Source organism: Thermobia domestica, chromosome 9 (genome assembly GCF_964235325.1).
Source record: "Thermobia domestica chromosome 9, izTheDome1.hap1.1, whole genome shotgun sequence".
In the NCBI taxonomy this organism is placed as follows: domain Eukaryota; kingdom Metazoa; phylum Arthropoda; class Insecta; order Zygentoma; family Lepismatidae; genus Thermobia; species Thermobia domestica.
Genome location: NC_137462.1, coordinates 244,908 through 268,344, shown reverse-complemented (window position 1 = coordinate 268,344; position 23,437 = coordinate 244,908). Strand labels below are relative to the sequence as shown.

Here is a 23,437-nt window from a genome sequence, read left to right as displayed (position 1 = left end):
ACTGTTCGCTAAGACTTGATCATAGACTAGATCAACTGCACCCTGAAGACTCCTCTATGGACTTCCAGGACTTCATCCAAAACCTCTCTCGTCCTCTGGTTTTGTTGAGCTTTGTCCAACCTCCGTCGTCTGCTTGTCGTCTGCTTGCATCACGTGCAACACCGTTTTCACATGGAGAGACAAATTCCTTCCATGTGTCAAGACTCAAAATTGCAATCCTCGACACGCTCTGATTTCCCGATTCTAAGCAATTCTCCGCATATCCGTAATTAAGTGAAATTCATGAAATCTTACAGATTCACTTTATACAATGTATAGAATCTGGCTAATGTGAGGATAGACACATTGTCAACATTTCCTTCCTACATTGCCAGACTCTCAACGAAGACATTCTTATTCACATTTATTTACAATAAACTGCTGACACAAACATTAGCAACATTGTGCAGCTTGCATTATACTCTCATACACAACATTGAATTCCCGTAACCTTAATAAATGATTTTTATGACATAAACATTAAAATAAAATCAAAATATACAAATTAATTTACTCGAAAATCGAGTGCTGCTACAATATAATACTAAATTGTGTAAGAAAATTGATATACCCTTAAGTAGGTTATCGGAGACCAAAAATAGTTATTTAGTTATAGGATCGAAGCTGTTTAATAAACTAACATCCTCTATATAGCAGCTGCCATTTAAGGTTTATAAGAAAAATTGTATGATTGGTTATTAACGAATCCATTTTAATCAATTAAAATATTTAGTGAATGTCAAGACACTGTGTTCTAATTTATAGTGTCCCTTTATTTCAAATATTATTAGGTTGTCTATTATAATATTAACCAATAACTGATTGTCGGTATGTTATGATTTCTTTTCTTTATATCTGTATCTATATGTATATCTCATTCGGGCGTCGACTATTGCTTGTAAAGCTCAATGACAATAAGCTATTCTATTCTAATTTGTTGCATCCGTGTTACAATAACAACTTCCCACCATGATCCACTAAGACCAGTGTCTACTATAAGCTTCAATGAACTACTATGACGTATCACTATTCACAACCAGCGTGATATACCGTTGATGTCTTAGCAGCACTTGCTTGAAAAGAGCGTATAAATGTTAGCATTTCTTATGTATTTTTAACTAGTAAAATCATTGAATACCATTGAATTGAATTCCACGTGGTGAAATTACGAAAATAGAAACAGCACTGACATTTCTTTGCTAATCAGATGGTGAATCCCTATGGGTATTCACTCAAACTTTTTCTTCCAGTACAATAACTGTAGATCATACGAATATGATACAAGCACCGTGGAGAGGTGATATAGCTAGCCTAAACGAAGAGAGACAAAACATCCTGAGGCGAAGTTCTAGTGATGCTAAAACGAGGAAATTGTTTTCTACGCAAGTCAGCACTGTGGTTAAAGTCTTAGATATTTTCATTCCTTTCCGTTCTCTTTTTTTATTTTCTACTTTCTTTCAAAATTCCTCTGTTTTGTTTCCCACAGTAGGCATATATCTCAGGTACTCCTCTTAGTTGTAAGTTTTGCCACGAAATATATCTGTGCATAATTAACATACATCTTTTATGATTTTGAGCAAGACAAAACTGACATTTTTTGTGTACAATAGAATACAGACAAACAATTGCGTTATCAAATTATACATTAATCTACTTCTAGTAAATAACATTATAAATGTTTCCCAAGACAGATATTCAACAGACGTTTTTTTAAACTACAACTGAATTTCTTACTTGAAGATCTTCAATTTTTGAGTTGATCAACTTATTGCTACCACTCATTCAAAGAACTAAACGCTTACTTTTTTGATAAATGGCCCACAGCACATATTATACTAATAGAGTATTTCCCTGCCATTTTATTAAATAATTACAAACCACCGTTTACAATGTTTCTCATTAAACGATGACGTAATCAATTATTATTAAATACGAAGCTAAAGAAACCCTAAAGTTGGAATTTGATGACATTACGTTAGAAGTCAATGTACCACCTTAAGAAATATTCTCCTGAGACACGAAATATTACAAGTTAAGTTAATGAAGCCAGATATTAAAATAAACTATTTCTGGTTGGTCAAGTTATAGTACGTTCGTGATACGACATACATCAATATTGGAGCAATCATATTAATTTGAAGGGTTCCGTAACGTATCAACTATTAAAAAAAAAAAAAAAAAAACTCCACAATTCCTTCGTGTGAACCTCATTTGGCATTCTTATTTACTAAAAGGTTCTGTACATAAAATGTTACAGTTTCTTAACTGATAAATAAAATGGATATAAAAGTAGCTTCCGTATCACGAAAATATTTTAAATGGAAGGGGAAAAGTTTAGATGAGGTAGTGAACTGTTCTCTGTAATATGAAACTTATTAAACAATATTGACATTACTCACAAGGAAAGGACATGAACCTGATAACAGGACTTCCTAATCAAACGTAATGAATTCGTTAAACTTAACAAACATATGTTCATGCACAAAAAATTAGGTGCCATGGACAACGGAGTAACTCCTGGAGCACATTGACCCTGTTAGTATAAAGGAAATCGTAGACTCCCTCTATTGCATCAACAGTGTTCATTGGAAGGTCATGTATTATAGTTCTTTCCTTCAGCATGGAACAAGCTTTCCAAAGGTGCTATGTATTGGGGCCCCTAACGTACTCTAATAGGGAACACTAGGAGAATGTCGGGAAAATTCTTTCTACAAATCCCTCCCGTTATAATTTGGACGCCTCTGGAGTAACCTCGGGTAAAAGCACACAATCCAAATTATCTAAAAAAATACTATAGTGGACAGGAAATATGTGCACCCCAAGTTTTGTATTTATAAACGGAATAGATATGAGAGAAAAGCTTGTATAACAATAAACGATTTCCCCTCATACCTAGTCTCTCTATAATTACAAAACTTGGTACACACAATTCTTATTCCCTATTATTTTTTCTGAGATACATTTGGATTGTGTGCTTATAGCCGGGGGTACTCCAGATGAATCGAAAGTTGATGGGAAGAACTTTCGCGACATTCTCCCACCCAATTTTTACAGTTCATATACGTTATTAGGCCAAATACATAGCACCTCTGGCAAGCTTGTTTCATGCTGAAGAGAATGAACTATGACCTATGAGTTTCCAGTGAACAGTGTTGATGCAACAATTACTTTACCGCGAGTCTACGATTTTCTTTATACTAACAGGGTCAATAGGGCCCAGGACTCTGCCTATTGCCAGGGAATTACTCCGTTGTCCATGGCTCCTAACTTTTTGTGCACGAACATATCTTTGTTATGATGATCTTGAAGATTTGCTGGCGTATATTATTAATCCAATGTTCTCGAGATTGCTGCCAGAGTGAATGTTGGCTGAGCTTTTGTTGGCATACAGCGGTAAAGTCTTCAAAATTATGGGTTGGAGTATGCAATTGGGGTATGTGTTGGAGTGTGCAGAGGTATGATTTGGAGCAATTCCTTAAAACTACAATATAAATTGTAGGACCAATTTATAATGTAGCCTTAAGGAATTGTTGTTTCTATTAGTTGTTACTGGCCAATAGCGTCCTCTGATGTTGCTGGTTGAAACTGTACTATGATTAGCTTATGGTTATTTTCGCACTGAGAAGCTGAAGCCAGATGCCAGGCAGATGATAACCTCCGTCTTTGGTGATGGAGGCATTGTGTGTACGAATGAATAGAACTTGGTTTATTTTCCTGTCCAAGAACTGTTTGCTTTTCTTTAGAACTTCAATTTGGTTCCATATAGTAGTGTGATTGTATTGTATGCGGTGTTCGGTTATTGCAGATTTTTCAGGTTCTTTCAGTCTGGTGTTTCGCTGGTCTTCTTCCATTGTCTCCAATATTCTTTCCCGTTTCGCCTATGTAAGTGGTGTGATATTCACATGTGATTCTATGGATGCCTAGTGTCTTTAATCCCAATGGGTGTGTTGGGGTTGGTAGGAAACTCTTGATCTTCGGTGGGGGCAGTGTTAAGTCTTGATGTTGAATTTTGTCAGTAGCCTTGCTAGTTGATTAGAGATTTTTCCCAAGTATGGAATAACTGCAATATCTTCCTTATCTACCGTATTGTCTTTTTTTCTAGCACAATTTCTGTTACTGTATTTTCTCATGGCTGTCTTGATCTGTTCCGACGAATATCCGTTGAATTTAAATACGGTTTCCATGTGAGAGAGTGTTATGCTTATATTATCTGCAACTGCTATTTGGTGTGCTCTGTGTATTAGATTATTTAACATGCCCATCATGTGTACAGGCTGATAAAAACTGGCATCGTCGAGGTAGAGATCAGTGTGCGTGGGTTTCCTGTAGATTGGGTGGCCTAAACCTCCATCTGGTTTCTCGTATACGAGTACGTCCAGGAACGGGAGTCTTCCATCTGTTTGTATTTCCATTGTGAAATTAATTTTGCGGTGTATATAATTCAGAATGGATGTGCTCGTATTCAAGAAACCAGAAAGAAGTCTAATCCAGTCAATATATAGGAAACCCAAGCACACTGATCTCTACGTGGATGGTACCAGTTTTCTTCATCTTACACGGAAGACGTGGGTGGTAAATAGTCTATTACACAGAGAACACCAAATAGTAGATGCAAATAAGTGTAGTACTCTCTCAGATCAAAAAGGTATTTATATCTAACAGACAGTCGTCGAAACAGATCAAGACAGCCATTACAAAATATAGTAACAGAAATTGTGCTACAAAAGAAGACAAGGAAAATATTGCATTTATTCCATGCGTGGGAAAAACCTCTAATCAACTAGCAAGACTACTGAAGAAATTCAACATCAAAACGGAACACTGCCCCTACCGAAGATCAAGAGTTTTCTACCAACCCGAAAAGACCCATTGGAATTAAAGACACTGGGTATCCATAGAATCACATGTGAATGTAACGCCACTTACATAGGCGAAACGGGAAGGAATATTGAAGAAAGAAAGAACACCAGCGACACACCACACTTAAACAACCTGAGAAATCTGCAATAGCCAAGCACGGGTATGTCGGACCAAATTGAAGTTCTAAAGAAAAGCAAACAGCTCTGGGAAAGAAAATACATGAAGCTCTATTCGTTCGCACACACAATGCCTCTATCAACAGACATGAAGGTTATCATCTGCTTGACATCTGGCTTCAGCTTCTCAGTATGAAAAGAACCATCAGTCAATCAGAAAGCAGTTTCCACCAGCAACATCAGAGCACGCTACTGGCCAATAACAACGAATAAAAACACAGCAATTCCTTAGGATTACAATATAAATTTCACTATCGGCACACTCCAAGCCATAGCTCTGAAGATGTTACCGCTGCATGATAACGAAAGCTCAGCGTAACATTCACTTTGCTGAAATCCCGAGAACATTGGATTAGTATCTTCGTTATGTTTATCGAATTGACTGAGTTTGATTAGGAAGTCTCGTTGACAGTTTCATGTCCTTTCCTTGTGAGAAGCATGTCAGGATTGAATTCTAACACCCAACGCTTATATCAATAAGATGTTTACGGCAAATTATATTTACTTTTGAATACTTATTTCACTGCGAAAATGTCTTTCCTCTTACAAACTTAAGCATTATATTGCATTCTCTACGTGTCCAAATGTTTGCGATTCAATTAACTCAGTTTAAAGTAAACGAAGAAAAGAATAGTTAACGACGTATTTCAAATGTTGAAAATATATATTTGTACGCACCATACCCATGATGAAACAAACAAATTTAAACGTACCTGAGGGCTTGAGCATCTTTACCTGCTTCTCTATTATCATTTTCTTGAACATCCTCTTCATGACTGTCCTTCTCCCCAATAGTGGCAGACATGTGACAGCTTGCTTCTTCCGTCTTATGTGTAAAATCCGGGGATGTTGGCTCGATGTTACTGTGAAAATGTTTGGCATTTACGAATACTTCATCTGTTGCTAAACGCTTGACTAAACATATTGCTTTTGAAGCTAATTTCCAATCGGATATTGTTTCATCTTTATTACTTTCTGAAGCGATATGCTCTCTTTCGTTTGCACTTTCTCGTTTCTTACATTCCAATCGTATTTGAGAGGATCTTTGTAATTATTAGTGTCACTAGTACATAGTACATAATTACATTTTTCAAATGATTCGTTTTCTGTTTTCATTTCAACTTTAATATGATCGTTTTCAGTTTTCATTTCAATTTTATTACGACCAAAGTAGAAATAATGAAAAGGAATTTCGCTCATACAAAAACTGTCCACGTTAAGAGATTGAAAACTTTAGCACTTAGTGTTCAGCAAAGCAAACAAATCTGAAAACAATAAGAAAGATATTTAAAAAAATTACGATAGAGCCAGAGGAAGACAATGGTAAATGACGCTTCAGGTCAAATTCATTTGGTGAGTGAAATGGGTTAGGATCAGACTAAGGGTGTGAAATATATTGAAGCCACTATTTTAAAATATCTGAAATTTTACTACTACCAAATATGGATATACCATAAACCGAAAATACAGAACTGTACCCAAATGCTGATATTTATTTTTTCTTCTCCTTTACACATGAGTATATTATAGATCTATATTACCTTTCTTGTACAGTGTTGTTTTTTAATATATAAGTTCATTTTGACGATGTACTATTTTTACTTTTTGATTTTAGGTAGCTACGGATTCTCAACATTCAGTGTTGCACGAGGACAGAAAAATATTATATTATATTATATTTTTAAAATAAAATATGGAAAACAATGTTATACAAATTTCCCAATTAAAAATAGATAACAATTTCCAAACTTACTGTAATATTTTAAAAACAGATCTTCTTGTTAGATTTTTGAAACATCTTAAAAACCTTGGGAGGAGGTATGGAAAATTGGCCTATTAGCCTTCTCGTCCTACTACATGGTAGTGAAACAGATATTTTCTCCGAAATCCGGTGTTGCCAAGAAATTCTAACTAGCTGACAATTCTCGACCTGAGGAGTGCGTATTCCTCTGTCACTTGAGAAAGTTTTTGGCGAAAAAGGAAGAAAAGTACCGTGGAAACTCCGATTGGTTTCTGTTGTTGTGTTATTTGACACCTAGAGTGAAAAATTCTTCCTTCTTTCTTTGGAGAGGAACAAAATTCGAAATGGACGGCAGCTTTCGGCGAAAATAGGGGGTGAGCCAAAGCTGATCCTCTCCGTCACATGAATAAGAAATGGAATGTCTCAAATGTTTTGGCGAAGAAAAACTAGTCTGGAAACTCCGAGTACTTGATTTTGCTTTGTTATTTGACACTTTCAACCTGGTTTCAACCGAATATTTCTTTTTACATTGAGAAGGAATGAACTATATATGAAGGCACGTTGGACAGTGTATGTTTATTTGTCCCTTCTCTATATAGAAAAAAAGAACCCACGTGTGTAAGCCATTAATAACAGTGTAATGGGGACTAAAGCTGTGGCAACGTCGTTGAACATAGTTAAGTTACAATCTCACTAGTAAGAGGATATGATTTTTCGGACAGTTCCGATTACCACCCACTAAGGTTTTTATGATTCTTCCAGTTGTACGCCTAAAGCCTTTACTCAAATGCAATTAGCGCTAGCGATTTCTAGTTAAATTCATTTTGTTGTCATTGTCCTATGTCTTAATTTTATTAACTTGCCTTTTTCGGTATTTTTGGTTTACCAGTATTTGTCACTTTTTTTAAAAGAAACTTATGGTATTTCTTGTTATATTGGCGTTAAGAGTCCACTTTGGTAAAAATATTCAGTATGTAGGACCTACCGATTAATGCTGGATCCTAACAACATTAGATCTTATCAGAAATAAATCTGTATTTCCTGCAGAAGGTGCACAGACTAACCGCAGAACATCTAGAGAGTTCTTATATGGGATGTAATAGGGTATACACACAATTCATCTTTTTATAGTTCAGCACAAACCTACCTTAAATTAACGAAAGAACAAATGTATTAAATGCATAAACATACGGTTTATATTACTGAGCTGAAACGCTTTAAAATGGTTCTTTTTCATAATAGGGGAAACTATACAGTCGTGGACACTCTGATAGTGATGGGCACCTATGCCAATTATTTTCAAATAATAAGAGTCTGAGCGCCTATAGCGAGCTATTGACGATTTTCAAATGTTGGTACGCCTTTCTTCTTTACGCTAACAGTTTGTCAATTGTCTTCCTTCTTTCATGTGTGTGGCGCGGTGTAGAAAGGTGCGCGATGTGAAACGTTGTGATGGTTGTTGTTCATTTCTAAAGAATTCTTTTAATCAGATAGGTGTACTGATTAAGGTTTTGTTTAGTTATAAATCAATTGAAAATTAAAATTTTGTGTTTTGAGTGATTATTAAACGGTAAGAGCACTTCATGCTAATGAGACGTAAGTCTAAATGAGTTTTGCTCTCAAATCATGAGGTGCTCACCACTGTATTTTAATTTAATATAACATGACAGTGATGGGCACCTAGTGCCCATAACTATATTTTACTATATGAATTTTTTTGTCGTTATTTTAAGCCTAAAGTGCATTTCAGGCTGTTGTGTTTCTTGCTCGAAAATTTCATGAAATTTAAAGGTTATTTAACAGTGATGGGCCCAGTGCCCATTACTGTAAACTCACTATGCCCATCACTGTATCACTATGCCACGGCCTCCTTTGTTATACAATCCGGGAACTTGAATGTGGCAACTGCGCAAATCGGCCTGCCACAGACTATCCACCTTCAACAGTTGGCAGTCCACAGACTATTTCCCTACCATTTTAGCAAGGATCCTTCCTTTCTTTAGACATTAATGCTGAGAATTTGGGCAGCCGGCTGTGCTGGGTGGATAGTCTGTGGAAGGCAAAAAGGCCTGTTGCCATTTCAAGACTGGCCTGTATAACAATAAAGGCGGCCGTGATTAAGCATAACAATAGAACTAGGCTTATTTTATAGAGACCCCTTTCTAGAAAAAATGTACAAGGGAGTGTATAACTACGATCTCGGTATAGGGCCCATTATAATCAGATTACTGAAGTAGGTTTAAGTTTCTCATGTATCTGATTACATTTAATTTTAGGGAAAAGGAGGAAATCTGCACTCTTACCAATATGAAAGGAAGGTTTCGATGCTTCGACTCAGCTAGACCTAGATCATGATCCCAAAAAAAGAACAAGAAGGGGAAGCACTGCACAAACGTCAGTGTGCGTTGGAAGTCCGAAGCCTCTTTTTTTCATATTGCTAAGTGTACAGTTTTTCCTTGAAAATTAATAACAAGGCCTATTCATATTTATCACATATGATTACATTTAAAATATAGCTACAGTCCTTGCGCTAGGAGAAACGCCAGTGACCATGTGGCCATGTAAGTAGGCCCCCACTTACACGTGAAGTTTTGGAGTATGAAATAGGCCTAGTTGCTTTTTAAGATGAATTCTGTGATGTAATGGCCAGTGTCTATCGGTGATTTTTGCATTGATGCCTCGGATGTGATTACTCAGCACATCATTTGCCACTGCTGTTAATACCGGCTTTTAAGAAACTAATCACAGCGTTTTCACTCAGGTAGCTGCCCAAGTTAGTTTGCGGCGCTGAGAGAGGACTAAATTATTTCCAATATTATGTAAATACAATTTAAATGCAATCAAGTTTTCGTGATTTGACTTATGAGAAGTTTTGTGATTTACTTCGGCCCGAGAGTGTAACCAAATAAAAAAGTTTACAGATAAAGGTGCAAATGGTCATGAAGAAAAGTGTGAAGATTTTCGCCTTCTCTGTAAAATATTTGAAGAATTTTCTAAAGATGAAACGCTCATAAAAATCCACACAAATGATGAGTTACCGCAGATTAAGCCTCAAACTCACCACGATTAAAACAGACTGAAAGTGCTTTAGCAGAACAACTTGAGGAAGCAAGCACTTCTCTACAAGTTGAGGTGACACCAGAAGAGCAAAACAGAACTACTGACCGGGGTAAAATGTATCCAATCAAGAAATCAGATATGCCGCTTTTTAAGGACTGTTTGGTATGGCCAGAAACGCCAAAGCGGAAAGGTCGCAATATTCGAAGATTCCCATTTGTAATAGCATCAGATAAATGGAAAGAGCTGCACAAAGAGAAAAGAAATACAAAAGAAAAACAAGAGAGGAAGAAAGAGGAGAGAAAGAGGAAAAGAGAAGTTAAACAGTCAGGTCCAGCTGGGAAAGTAGAAGAAAAGACACGAAGATACTCCTAGTGTTAATCTATTTTCTTCTGAACGTACAGGTATAACTGGAGCTGATGTGGAGAAATTACCCTTTGCCCCTCTGGCTAAACTAGTGCTTTTTGGCGAACTGCAAGAGAACAAAAATGAGGGAGTTCATTCTTCTTCAGCATCCAAAGAAGATTCAAACATATTGAAAGTGAGGGTGTTGGAAAACAGTATGGAACAATTAGAAAACCGTAATTTCTTTTTCACTTTCTGGATTGTGTAACCAGTGTGGTGAGAGCGTAGGACCTCATTTTCCAGGAATGAACTGCAAACGCTGTGGACAGGCTTTTCATAAAGCTTGCCTTCTTGCTGTGGAGAAGCTTACGATGATGATGTATGTTATTCTATCCAGTGTTTGCAGATCTTAGACGAAACTGAAAGTGACAGCGATAAAACAGAGTGCCTAATTTCATAAGTTCTTAATTTTTTATTAAAATTGTTGCTATAAAACCACAAAACGTCAAAACGAGATGCTGTATTATGCATTTATGTAACAAAGTAATGTATCTTGGCATTATTAAATAATTTTAGAAACTTCTACATAGGTGCCCATAACTGTAATCAAAAGTGCCCAACTCAGTCTCTGTAGGGCCCATCACTATAAAAGTTATACTACTTTTTTTTAAAAAACATTACACGTACCTAACGTTACATTTTAGTCCATTATCATATTTATTTTAAAGCCCATACTGTAACAATATTATTTGACAAATATTAGACACATATGGCCAAACGTATAAAAGTTATAAATTAATTACTAAAAAAATGCCTTAAGGTGCCCACGACTGTATAGTTTCCCCTATATAAACTATTGAGCCATTAAAATGCAAACTCCGTTGAATAAATCCATTTATTTATTGTTGTTGTCCTGACAACAACATTCCAAAATACTATTATTTAAAATATATGAATATCTTTTTATATCGATATTATAACTAACGTATTTCTTTTGTCTTTTCTTCTTCGAATTACATAATTAGCCTAGCACATATTTTAAAATATTTTACGCCCCAAAATTACAATAAAATAAGGATTTACAAGTAAAAATATACAAGGTACTGTTGTATATTATGGCGCTCGACGGACTTTTCTTTTTATTTATTTACTCAATAAAAAGAAAAAGAACTCTGGACCGTTTACCTTTACATGTTAATCATTCGAGTTTTCGAATGCACCTCGTACACTTTAATATTACAATTCATATAAATATACCTATAGATCATATTTAATTTTATAACAATATTACTATCATATATATTTTAAATTTTAACATCGTCTTCATTTATTTATACGTTTCAACGACGATAAGGCACATTCGAAATTTTATTTACAAGTTATTTGATTTTAAGTTCTTTTTTTTCGGGACCATTAAAAGCTTGTTACAATTTAATAATTATTTAGTTGGGCATCATGAAGAAGGTTTTGTAAAACATGTATGCGATATTCATATAGTTGTACTTTGAACGTAAAATGATGGGATGTAAGATATAGTTAAACAAAATATAGATTAAGATTGAAATATGATAATAATCAGAACTAACATAATAATTAACGTCTTATTAACATCATAAAAATACGAATTGTTTCATTCGTCGATTCATTAAATTTTTTTTATAGAACTCAAATAAGGTACGAATAACAAACGAAATCATAATGATATTTCAAGTGAAATAAAGAAAAAATCAATTGAGTACGGTTTTCTCAGACGCCGTAATTTTAGCTTAAGTTACATGAGCAACGAATTCATTCAAGTTACACTATAAGTCATAAACAGGAATACAGTATTGTGCGTTATTTATTTCTACAGTTCTTCGTTTCTTACTTTGAGAATTTTCGCCATCTATGAGATTTCTACGAAGTCTCCATCGAACGAAATTAGATCTAATGCTTACATGCTTCTTAGGTGTACGTAATCGTACTACACTAGGATTAGGTTGAGTTACACAATCACTATTACTGTTGCTGATACAATTAGGTTTGGTTATCTTACCGGTGAAATTAAGTTCAGTTCTCCTTCGTTTCACTGGTGGCGAGATGTCGTGTCTATATCTATTCTTTCTACAATATTCACAGTAATCTGTCCTACCACAGTTTCTATAGCTACTGTAATTAGGTTCGGTTACATTACCGGTACTCGTGAATTTAACATTATCTTGTACTTTGGGATCACTTTTAATCTCACATAAATGTATCGAATTTGGTTTCGATTAAGGTTCGTTTAGTTGAAGTTAATACTGTATTGCACCATCGATGGATTTTCAAAATTTTGCAACATCACACTTGGATGAAGGAAATCAACGCACTGCATCAAGTTCTGTGAAAGTATCATCGGATTGACTGCTAATAACATTTTGGTCTTTTCGTTGAATGAAAAATTCGACAGATTCAACTCAATCGTCCGATCACAACAAACATTGGTGGGAACACACGTTTTCTTTTTAAATTTCACGAATACTGGAATCAACTTTCTTCATGAACCAAAGTCGTGTACACATCATTAAATGATTCTATTACCATTACTTCACCTTCAGGATTAATATCATGTTGAACATATCGTGAATACAAGCAGTCAATAACGTTCATGAGACGAAAATGATCATAACTTTTCGCACGTTGATAGATACCAAAATCTTCGTTACACACATCATCAATAGGACATTTAAAAACATTCGAACGAAGAGAGAAGTCGGGATAATCTAACCAATACCGCAGTATGCTTTTGCGAATATTCAGCTAATTCCGTCCGTATATTTAAATCAATAATGTCATATTTCTTCGTCGATGAAAATTTAGGATCTATTTTCTCTGCAGTTTCTATAGAAGGTTCAGGTTCACTTAACGCATTCATGTTTACTTGTGATGAAACTTCGGGAACTGACAAATCTTCCTGTAACTCCTTAATCTGTTTGGTATGTTCATTTACCGCTGTTTCTATAATATCTACAGAGTCCTGAACTTCGTTGAATCTCTGTACTATCTTGCCCATTCTTTCGTCATAACGCTCGAACTTAAATGTATTTTGCTGATTTATTTGACTTAATTGTTGTTGTATTTGGTCTCATTTGCCATCGTTATATTGCTGCAATTGCTATACCGTTTCGTCAAAATGTTGATCTTGTAGATTCATTTTTTGGTCTAACTGTTCAAAATGTTGAGCATGATCCCGAGCTTGTTCATCACTTCGTCGAGCGTGTTCCTTCATTTGTTACGATATTCCCTTTAAAACATCCATCGTTTTCTGGAAAATTCATATCAGTATGTATATTTTGGTTATCCGTATCATGGTATTTTGATATATTATCTTGCCACTTCTTAAGATAGTAGAATTAATATCAGGCTCAATGTTGCTCGTTTTTATTTTACTTCTAAACGATACAACCTACTCCCGTCGTTTCCGCAACAATTTAAAACGGTCCTTTTTTATAATATATAAATTATTGAGCCTTAAAACGCAAACTCCGTTCAATAAATCCACTTATTTATTTCTGTTGTCCTGACAACGACATTCCAAAATATTATTTAAAACATATAAAACATATGAATATCTTTATATATCGATATTATAACTAACATTTTCCTTTTCTTCTCCGAATTACATAATCAGCCTAGTACATATTTTAAAATATCTTAAGCTCCAAAATTACAATAAAATAACGATTTACAAGTAAAAATATCCAACGTACTGTTGTAGTTTCATAAATAGATACACATGGTATTCTTGTTTTGGGATGATTTTCGATAATCAGACCATCAAAATCAATACCAAACAAATCTTAACGTCGAACAGCACATATGCTAGCGAGAAATTTCATTTAATTTAAAAATGGAAGTAAAATAAGAAGGTGAGCATAGTAATAATGTTACCCTTCTTTTTAGTCTAACACTTAAAACAAAACTTAGGCCGTGTCCAAAAGATACAAGCGTGCATTCGAAGTACGCTTATTTCCGGAAATGACGTCACCTAGTGTGCGTCAAAAGGTCCAAGTTCACAAGTCTGCGAGTGCGTAGTACGTAGTGTGCGAGGATGTACACTACGTTAACAAACTTGCGTACTTAAGATGGGAGTTCTTCGTCGTAGGAACAACAATAATGTCAAAGTGACTTAATAAAATTTTAAAGGACATATGTTCAATATTTTTGTTGAGGTGAATAAATTTGTGGGCTGATCTAATAATAGTTTACTTGATAAATATACAAGTTAGTGATTTTACAAGTGGGATATAAAAATGTTACGCAAATAACAAACGTATTTATGTTGTGTTCTTTGAGTATGCAATGGAATTTAAAATTGTATAGGGAAAGCAACCAAATAGTTTCTTTGATAATGCTATAAAGGCATTTGTGTTTAAATATTACGTGGTTTATGTAGCTTAATTGAAATAATTATACTATCGGTAATGGAGCTATTTGCACGTAAATGAAAAATTTTAATGGCGTATGAATTAAAATGTTAAGTTCTATCATAGAATAATGAATACCTAGATTATTCATTTCTCTATACCTACAGCTACAGTTGCAGCTGCAAATATTAATTCGTAGGTAGATAGGCCTAGTTTTGATTCTAAACAAATTCCTTCCAAATCTACCATATTTCCTTGCCCTTAAGAGACTGTAATATACCAATTACCACACATTAGCCATTTTGGACAGCTGCCAAAGAGGAAAATACAGATCAAAAGTTTCTTTCTCCACATTTATCAAAGATTTCACAAATTCCTCTTGGTAAGTCTTTACTTTGGCCATTTTTTCTTTCTTTTTTCTTGATTCTTCGATTCAGCGATTTGATCTTTCGGTTCCGTTTTTGAGAACTCGCCTGTTAGCTCATATATGTAGTTAGTAACTAGGTTCATTTCTATACCAAAGTTTAATATTTAATTCACATATTATTGCCGAGCAAGCATCAGCGAGTGAAGGCAGGTTAGATGCTCGCAGGAGATGTTCTTTTCAGTCTTGGTTACGAATGTGTTAATTGAACGATTCATTGAATGAAATGGCCAAAATAAAGACTTGCCTTCCTTTTAATTTATATAATCCCATTATGAATTGATTATGAACAAATAATACCTTCCGTATAGTTGAACAATGAGAGCCACTACATTGCATACTGTATTTTTTCATAAAACCGTCTCTTAATTTTCATAAAATTCTTATTAGATTGGTAGTAGCTTTTTATGATTATATTTGGACGAGGGGATTTGCTTCGTTACTGAGTAACCATTTTCGTAGTGGGAAGCATGTAGGAGAGACAGCGGGTATATTTCAAGAAAGATGTAGGGCGCCGAAAGCATAGTGAAGTGCACTCAGATCTTGAAGTGTATACAATGTACAGAACTCATTTAAGCGGGCTTATAAGATAGTAATCTTATATTTTTTAACATATTATTTTAATTAGGGTTATCCACCTTGAGTACACTTGATCCTTATAAATTGGTATTTCATAGTGACACAATAGCTTTTTCCTGTTAATTTTGCTCCTCATGTTCTTCAACTCCACCACTTCTTTCCTTGTCATCCTTGTAAGAGTTAACTTTTGGTGTAGATTAAGAACATGGAGGCACTATTTTGAAGATATACGGGTAAAATCTAAATATTCACAAAGAAAGAGTAGCATATAAGGAACTTCAACATTAGCACAATATGGTACAGATAGTCTAATCAGTATGCCTGTAACTGAGCAATACAGTAGAACGGTGACAATTAAAGTGTCATTGTTTTGTATCTACCGTATACAAAGGAATTATACTCAATATAAACTCTCTCCCAAAGTAGTTTTGAGCCACATTATTGTAAATAGCGCTCTCCTCGGTACCTTCGGTGTCCTAACGCTTTTGCAAATTCCTACTTTCACCTGCAATGAAATTCCTAAGCTACTTCGCAACAGTGTCATCAGCGCCCTAACCACCAGTGCTGCTTTTCTTCCGGGGGATAAATAAATATTCCCTCGCACAAGCATGATTAATAAAATAGAACATCGCCAATAGTTTAGTGGTTTTTATGCTGATAAATATTTGCAGATACTGCAAAACTGAAGCTCTTGGCATACATGAAAGAAACTCTCAAGTCATTTTATGGTTACCCCATATTGTCAATCTGTGATATATTTATCTCTAATGTAACTAAAAAGTCATTCATCTTAAAAAAAAAAAAAAAGCATGGTAAGTTTTTCTAGTACTCGAAATTCTCCCTTCTTTTGTTATCAATGTTCAACATTCCACCACGATGAGGCGCTGTAAACAAGTGTGGATCAAAAGCTAATTTGACGAAGTGTACACTATTTAGTGTGCACTCCATTTGTAGGCTTCGAGTGTGCATCCTCGAAGTGTGCACTATGCGCTTTTGGACACGGCCTTATTTTACCCAAATAAATTGCTGTTTACATTAGTAGATAGATCGCGATTTAAATGATTATCTTTCTTATTTGGACGCAGAAAACTCTCATTTTCTCGCTGGTGGTGTAGTTTCGGCGCACCACAGTTTGGAAGATTTACAGGTAAAATTAGGAACTTTGCACCAAAGAACAACATTTTAAAAAACAAATTTCTCAAGAGACAGAATTTAATAAAAAGTATGCAGCTGTATTTAAGATTTGGAAGTGCAGGGCCACTAGTGTAAAATCATTAGAAGTGCATTACGTCAGATAAAAATAAGTGAGTGCATAAGAAAGAGTACTCTATTAGATCCTACTTTTTCATTCGGTGTATTTTTTTTAGAGTGTAGACAAGCGGTATTTTATAATAACAAATATTGTTGATAGGAGAAAATGATGACAATCGCTATTAATATTTATTACATCGCCAAAAGTAATCAATTCTCAGTAAGCTCACTTACGCATACACCTACCATCGCTGACGCGCCCGCTACCTCAAAACATCCCGGCTGGCCAACAAGCTTGAACCTGCCCTGTCGCAGTTCGACAGCATTTGAGATTTCACAAGCCACTTAGCAGGGGTTGGTTTGTTTCAAGGACTACATCCGTAAGGTGTATTTACACGCAAATCATAAAGCAATTGAAATTTTTCAATAATTACTTCTGGTGATTGCCTTCATCTATAAAAAGTGAGATATTTTCGTGTCCCTCAGCGCAAATTTTCTGAGGGACATAATGAAATTAGTGAACGAATTATAGTTTTTCAACAATTATTTTGAGTGGTTCGCCAAAAGTAAACCTTTACGATTTTTTATACTTAACAAATAATAGTATATTATTTTTCTCCCTCTTCAGAAATATTGGTTTGAGTCGCACGTGACCTTTGCTACAGTATACCAAAGCTGCAGACAATCTCCTCCTAAACGGTCAAAAAAGTTTCTTCTACGACAGTGAATTCCTCCTTTTGAAGCTGCAACCTCCACGGGAGGATTTATCCAACAGGATTCAGGAAGGATTATCGTTATTTCTTAGTAGTTCTTTCCATCTCAGGGAGAAGTATTCTGTGCTCATCACTGCTACAGTTAATTACTCGAATGACATATTATATGAGTGCTTAACACTTATATAATACGAAGTGGCTGAACATACTGAGACTGTACTCACATACAAAGACGTGTTCGAAATCAAATTTCAACCATGTTTTCTTTCATATTTGTAAAAAGTTAGCAATCTTGGATTATAACCTAGATTTCATAGTTCGTAATTCAGTTAGTAGATGATGTGCAGATGATCCTTACTGTTCTGTTGGTGTTCTTATCCGATAGCAATCTTCATCTTGTTTTATGGTAAATATGACGAGAAAATATGTCTGACGACGCGGAAAAGTTATCAAAAGTGTCACTGGGAGAGGTATTCATTGAGGCAGGATGCCAGTACAATATAAACATTTGGTTCTGATACAAGAATGCAGAATGACAGTGGGACATTCAGTAATGGTTTGCGTAGAGCAATCTTAATCTTACGACAATCTGCATAATATAGCTAAAATAAAAACATGTTTTCCTCAATGTCATGCTCTATTTAAACTTTAACTACACCCGATAAATTTTTCGGTGTGAATAGATTCCCAAAAAAGACAGTGGGCAGATTAAGTAACGGTTTCAGTAAACGCACAGATAATCTTGTGAGAATCGTCATAGAAGTTTAGAGTGACATTTGTTTATGTGTAGCGTTACTGCACGCAGAATTGTTCGATTTCTGGTACGGAATGAAACGCAGCATGATTTAGTGTCACATCATTAGATTTTCAAGCTGATGGTCTTTAATTGTCAGGAATATTTCTTATTATTGTCGAAAAATCCATCAATTGTGTAACAAAAGAACAGTTAACGTTAACGAATTGAAAATCGTTATACTTATTTTAAATTATTGTTAATGCGTCATTGAATCCAATTTAATAACAATACTACATTAAGAATCCAATTAAGCCCTTTGATGTTGTTAGCATCAAAATTCAACGTGATTCCCAGTCTAGGGCGCTGATTCTGGGAGGCATTGCTCTCCAATACTCATGTAGGTCCCATGTGCTTTTAGGAATATGTATGTTTGATTGCTATATGCATCTTTAATCAATATACAATATTTTACATGAATACCCTTATTTTAGATTTGGAATGTCTTTTATACAGGGAAAGAATTTCTGACCAGAGCATGAATAACTAATACTTATTTTCACGTTAAGAAGAACTGGAGCAGGGGTGTAGCCAGCAGGTTCGTGTAGGGGGGATGTCGTTTTTGAGGTGGGCCAGCTACAATATACAAAGCAAAAAAAATGTATTGCTGCTAGTGTTTTTGATGCCTGAAAGAAAGGAAAATTTTGGTTTCCTTCTGGAAAACTAAATCACTATTTTAGCTTATTATTATTATTATTATTATTATTATTACTATTATTATTATTATTATTATTATTATTATGCTTAATCAAGAACAACTGCCCGGAACCAAACGCTATACTTTTGTGCATAACTATAGGGGTAACCAAGAAAGTTCTGTCCCTTTTCGTGGAGGTCTGTGTTCAATTGGACCTCATACCGTGAGTTTAATGCGAGTGCAGATAAAGCGAACGTCAGTTCTTGGTGTGAGTATATCCAACATACTACCTAGTTGTGGCAATTCAGACACACCGTGAACCTGCGTAAAGACAGAGGAAACATGGGACATCCACAGAGCGTTATAACAGCATGTATGCTGAATGAGTTCAAATGGAGGTCAAATGCCGCTGTAGCGGGGCAGAAGATATGCCAGGCCTTTGGTGAGGGTGTCGTGGCGACGCGGCATTGCAGTGACGGTTTAACAATTTTAAGGACGATGACGAAACACCCGAAAACACCACGTGCCAGAAAACAAACACATGTACAAAGAGGAACTGGGACTACAATTCAGTGTGTGGAGAAACCATTCGACAGCACATCCATCAACTTGTGAAGCACTACAAGTTTGGTCGAAGGGTCCCTCATATTTTCACTCCAGGACAGAAGGCAACGCGGCAGTCGCCTGTGTTTATTTACTGTTTCGGAGCTATTTCTGGACAGGGCGTTGACATGTGATAAAAAGTGTGTCCTATACGAAGCTCCACGGTGCAGCTATGTAGTGTCAGAAGTTGAGCTGTGCTCGGCGAAAACTCAAAACTCTGGAGCCATTACTTCTGAATTACAAATGGGTCCCCGTTTACGGGACAGCGCTAAGTCTAACGTGGCTAGGATAACTCTGGATACCATTTTTCACCTTGCATGGGAGACAATATTGCAACAACTAAATTCCCCGGGTATTGCACCGTCCGATTATCACCAGTTCCATTTTTCAGACAATCACCTTAAAGGACGTCAGTTCAAATCCCTAGTAAAAGTCCAGAATGCACCTGATACTTTCTTTGTTTCACGGCCCACCAAGTTCTACCGCGATGGATTCCATGGTCTTCCAAAACGTTTTCAGAAGGTCGTCGATGCTGATGGTGACTATTTTTGAGCTTCCAGGTTAGGTGACATATCGATGTTCGAAGGATGTCGGTGAAAAAGCAACAAAACTTTTCTCGGTTACCTTTATATTTACATTTAAGACCTTGTATACAGAACCTATCTACACAAGGTTGATTTTCTTTGAAATTTCACTTAATACTTTACGGTTTCCTGACAAAAATATTTATTTATTTCTTATTCGTGACTAAAAAAACACAATTATTTTGTTAACACTGAGTAGAAATAAAAGAGAGTCGAATGAAATCCAAATTGAATAAAAGCATTGTTTCTCACCAAATTTTCCATCCTCTATGTCTTTTAAAACACTTGTTGAAGCATATAAAAATATATTATACTTACAAATCAGTTTAGTACCTTTATTTTATAGTTGTATTTGTAGTACCTTGTTAGAACGTTTGTCTTCAAACTGTCAAATATAAAGCGCAGTAAATTGTGTAATCTGCTGTCACAAAAAAATATCCTATTTTTCGATCGGTATAAGGAAGAGATACTATACTATTTTTCGATCGGTATGGAAAAACAATATATTTCTCCATACTATTTTACCATAAATTATTAATTGTCAATAAACTTTGTTACTTTTAAATGAATGAAGCGAGATAATTTTACTATGATGTTTTAAAAGCTGGTCATTTGGGGGGCCTGGCCCCGCTGCCCTCCCCTTGACTACACCCCTGAACTGGAGCGTTAAAATTCGTAACGAGCGAGTTAGAGAAATGCAGGATGGATCTAATAGGAGTTCAGGATGTTAGGTGGGAAGGAAATGGAACTGTGAATTCCGGAAACTTTACGATCTTTTATGGGGAACGAAATTAAAATCACCAATTAGGAAGAGTATTTTCCATTCACAAACGAATATCAATTAAGCGGTTTTGAATTTGTTACTGACAGACTTTCTTTTATTACTCTTAAGGATCGCTGGTGTGATATTATTGTTTTAAATGTACATTCCCCAACAGAAGCTAAGGATGACGATACAAAAGACAGATTTTACGAAGAAGTGGATCGGATATTTGACCAACTCCCGCGATACCATATGAAAATTCTATGAGGGAATTTCAATGCGAAAGTAGGACGAGATGATATTTTCAAACCGATTATACGGAACGAAAGTCTGCAAAAGGAAAGTGACGACAGTGGTATTAGACTCGTAAACTTTCCAACATCCAAAAAAACCTATCGTGAAGAGTACAAAATTCCCACATCGCCACGGTCATAAATACACTTGGACAACACATAATCAAATAAATCACGTTTTAGTAGATAGAAGAAGGTAATCTAGCATAATTGATGTCCGGCCGTTTACTGGGGTTGATTGTGATACTGATCATTACTTGGTTGCAGCGATAATGCGAGAGAAATTATCGTTGAATAAAGATAATATTGATGGTGCGAAAACGGTGAGATTCAATTTAAAGAAATTAGAAGAGAGCCAGGTAAGAGAGGAATACCAGATTGAAGTATCGAATAGAATCTCAGTTTTACCAGATTTGGAGTGCACTAGTGTTGAAGATGCTTGGATTGAAATTAGAGATATATTTAAAATTTCAGCAAAAGAAAAATTAAGACACAAACAAACCATGGTTCGACCAGGAATGCATTAAACTAGCAGAGATACGAAAGCAGCCAAATTACATTTACTACAAAATCCGAATGAAATAACTACACCAAATTTCATAGACATCAGGTGGAAAACGCCCAAAACTTTTAGAAACATGATTTTGTGAATGCTAAAATTAAGGAACTTGAAGATAATAGTAAAAATAAAAACATTCGGGACATGTTTAAAGAGATCACACGAATTTAAGTAAGGCTATCAACCTCGTGCTTATATATTAAAGAAAGCTGACGGAACAGTTCTTACTAATACAGTTAGCATCTTAAATAGATGGAAGGATTTCTTTGACGATTTTCTTAGCACACAGCCAAAACCTAATGTGCGTGGAGAAAGGCAGATACACACCGCAGATAACAATATTCCAGAACTCAACCGAATAGAAGTAGAACTTGCTATAAAGAAGATAAAGAAACACAAATGTCCAGGTAAAAGCGAAATTCCTCCTTAGTTAATTTTAGTTAGAGGCGGAAAATTGTGAAACAAGATTCACAAACTCATTCTCCTTATCTGGAAGAACGAAGAATTGCCACAAGAGTGGAAATAATCAACCATTGCTCCAATTCACAAGAAAGGCGACAAGACTGACTGTAATAATTGAAGAGCTTGGAGGAAAAAGGTGTTATGTTACATTTTTCGAAATGTTCCATTCTGGCTGTTTATGCACGTGTTATATGCTAGTCATGCTACCTAATACATTATGTGGCGATTCCTCGTCCTAGTGCAGATGTTTAGAAACCATGAAGGTGCTATGTTAACGGACAAACTTTTGAAAGTCACTTTTCCCATTATATTCAATTTGTTATATACCACCTTTATCCACCAAGCGCTTCAATTATCGAGGCATTTCTCTGTTAACATCCGATGAAGTCCTTTCAAACATTCTATTATCTAGATTGACCCGACACGCAGATGAAATTATTGGTTATTATCAATACGGACTTAAACAAAATCAATCAACTACCGACCAAATATTTACCATTCGCCAAATACTCGAAAGGAAGTGGGAATACAGTAGGCCGGTATATCAATTAGTTATTGATTTTAGAAAGGCTTACGACTCGGTTAGGAGAGATGCATTGTAGAGCGTTCTTACAGAACTTTGAATACTGAAAAAGCTTAATTAAGATATGTTTAAATGAATCCCGAATAAAGTCCAGGTAGGAAAATTTTTGTCGACGAACTTTCACGTCGAGAATGGAATGAAACAAGGAGATGCGTTGTCGCCATTATTATTTACCTTTGTACTGGAATATGCTATAAGGAAGTAAAAGATAGCAAAAAGAGCCTACAGTTGAACGGACTCCTCCACGTCATGGAGTATGCTGATGTAAATTTAATAGGTGATGATAGGGGAGCAATAGAAAGAAATGCAGAGGTAATATTAAACGTTTGCAGTGACATGGGTTTAGAAGCAAATGCAGAGAAAACTAAATACATGGAAGTATGCCTGGACCTAATACGGGAAATTACGGATGCGTTAAATATTTAATAATACTTTTGATAAAGTGCATAGTTTCAAATATCTAGGATCAATATTAATAGACGAAAATAATCTTCACGAAGAAATTAAACGCCGACTAAAAGCGGGGAATTTATCTTATTATTAAGTTCAAAATCTCTTGTCGTCGAGAATTCTGTCAAGGAATTTGAAGC

The 23,437-nt window shown here is 35.4% G+C and overlaps 1 long non-coding RNA gene across 1 annotated transcript; it reads right to left on the bottom strand.

The window, feature by feature from the left end:
• Positions 1 to 342: 342 nt before the first annotated feature.
• On the bottom strand, positions 343 to 20,486 carry LOC145694321 (uncharacterized). The gene is made up of 2 exons (XR_014132995.1): positions 15,328 to 20,486; positions 343 to 6,340 (listed from the first exon to the last, which is right to left on the bottom strand). It is a non-coding gene; the product is annotated as an uncharacterized LOC145694321 (long non-coding RNA).
• Between the last annotated feature and the right edge of the window lie 2,951 nt (positions 20,487 to 23,437).